Source organism: Macrobrachium nipponense, chromosome 8 (genome assembly GCF_015104395.2).
Source record: "Macrobrachium nipponense isolate FS-2020 chromosome 8, ASM1510439v2, whole genome shotgun sequence".
NCBI classification, from domain to species: Eukaryota; Metazoa; Arthropoda; class Malacostraca; order Decapoda; family Palaemonidae; genus Macrobrachium; species Macrobrachium nipponense.
In genome coordinates this window covers 117,413,868-117,416,414 of record NC_087203.1, presented here as the reverse complement: position 1 = coordinate 117,416,414, position 2,547 = coordinate 117,413,868, and positions in this window count along the sequence as shown.

The window sequence follows — 2,547 nt, the reverse complement described above, 5'->3', positions numbered from 1 at the left end:
TCTCCCCTCATTCACTGCAAATAAGCCTATTACTCTGCCTTGATCAAGGTCTTCTGATTTAAAGGCATGGAACTTTCTTCCTCAGTAAGAGTTGTCTAGGCTCATTAGAATGAAGTTTTGCCCATCAAGACCTTGTCTAGTAGTCTAAACCTCATTTTATAATACACTAGTGTTTGCTGAATTTTTACTTTTTCTTGTCTCTTTACGAAAAGTGACATATTTATTATTGCCGTTGCTTCATATGGCTGAGATTGTTCACTTTTAATCATTATGTGGAGCCGTTGCTTTATATGGCAGAGATTGTTCACTTTTAATCATTATGTGGAGAATTGTAAATTGTTGGCTGATCTTAATAATTTTATTTCAGATGAGTGGTGCTTGAAGATGGCTGCCTTATATGCTTCCGGGTGCTAACAGCCATGGGCAGCTAGGTCTCGGCTTTGTCAGTGAGCAGGTTAGTCAAGAAAAAGATAAGTTTGCAGGTATACTTGAAAATGAATACAATCCTTTTGTGTGCAATTCATACAAGAAACTTATGTGCAGAGGATAATCTTCAACAGATAATTTAGGAGTGGAAAAAATAACAGATAATTTAGGAGTGGAAAAAATAAGTTGTGAAGTGGATTATGCTAAATGCTCCTTCTGATAAGTTATCACTATCCTTATGACCCTCATTCTCTCTCTGTAATATCCATAGAGGGATAGCGCTATAATTGCACCCCATGGTGCACTGTAGGCATTACTAAAGTGTGTTTGGCAGCATCCCTACAGTTCCTAGCTGCATTTCACATTTTAGCCTTTTACTGTACCTCCATTTCCACTTCCTTTCTTCAGTCTTGTACTGTGTATCATTTCCGTATTTTCTGGATCTCTGTACGTATTGCTGTCCAAGCACTGCAGCTAAATGGACGGAAGTGTGCCAGTGCAGCTTGGCAGTCTATAAACTTTATAAATAATCATTGTTCCGATACGTAATACAAACCATCGGTCCTTTAACAATAGGAAGTAGCTAGCGGCAGCTGGAACGGTCGTAAGCTTCGAACAAGGGGAGAACGGTAGTTAACTGCTTGTCCGATCGTCGCGCGCCGCGCGACTGGGAGGTAAACAAATCACTTTTGCTTTCGGCCGTGTGTGGATAGGACGTGCTCGTCATCGCTCTGCCCGCTTTGTCGTTTGCTTTGAGTTTTGAGTATATGCCCTCTTTTCCTAGTGTGATTGAGAGTAATTGTAAGTACTTTGCATTTCTTTTGTTCATTTATGATGAGTGAGGAAGAAATGGAGATTTCGCCGCGCCCCCCAGTCGCCCGTAGAGTGTGTCCCGGGCTGGAGGGGCGTAGATGTGGCGGATTCAGATCATTTGTGGATGTGGATCCACACGAGGTTTGTACTCGTTGTCGGGGGCGAGAGTGCTCCCGCAACGAGCCATGTGACTTGTATGCATTGGTCCGAGGCGCAGTGGGTGCTGTACGAGGGCAGGAAGAGACTTAGGCCGCCCGAAGAAGTCATCGGAAAGTCCAGTGACTCCTTTGGTAACGGATACTTCCGTCTCTTTCCTCCGCCCCTGGCCAGCCCCACGTTTCGCGCCTTCCCCTGCGGGGAGGTAGCGGAGTCCTTCTCCTCTCTCGATCCGTCGAGTGTGGAGGAGGGCGCCCGCTACCCGGACGTCCAGTTGTACTCGGGGTCTTCCGTCCGCTCTGGGTGGGGTTCTTCTCCCCCCAAGCGCGAGGAAACCCCTCTAACTAACCGACTGTTGCTTCCGCAGGTGTGCCATCAGCGAAGGACGACCTGGGCAGGTGTGGGAGTCGCGGATGCAGGGAGTGCTAGCATACAGGGGTTGATTCAGCGGTTGGCGGGGTCGGCAGTGGTCACTCATGGTACGGTAACCACTACTACCACTACAATTTCTACACCAGCATTATGAGATGCCACCGCACTTGGTGTACACACCACATGTCATGTCGGTAACACCCACGGCTGCAATTCAGAGACCAATTCCTGCCGTGCCAAAGAGGACGGTGCCACCGCCACCTGGGTTCTTTGTATTGCCGACCCCGGACTTCCGCTGCCCAACCAGTACCCCCCTGACCTGCCGCCAGTGCCGAGGATGACGGTAGCTGCCGACAGGACGCCTGGCTCTCCTGTGGTACCTGCCGTGCCTGCCGTACCTGTTGCTGTCCCTGCCGCTCATTCCCTTTCAGATCAGGTTCCTGCTGCTCATTCTCTTTCAGATGTTCCGGCCGTTCCTGCTGTTCCCGGACCTGTTCCTGTTGTTCCTGCTGTTGGTGGTGCTGTCACAGTCTCAGGTCTTTCCGGACAGGTGCAGTCGGGCCCTGTTGCTTCGGCAACTGCCCCGGCTCCCTCCTGGATGGAAGACCTGACGTCTGTCCTGCGGAGCCTGGCGAAGAAGAAGAGGAAGAGGAAGAAGGTGTCGTCGTCGTCTTCGTCGTCTTCTTCGTCGTCTGCTGCCTCTCCTTCCCCTTCGACTTCTAAGGCTAAACAGCCGAAGAAGAAGAAGGCTGCCTCCTCCCCCCATAAGAAGACTCCTTC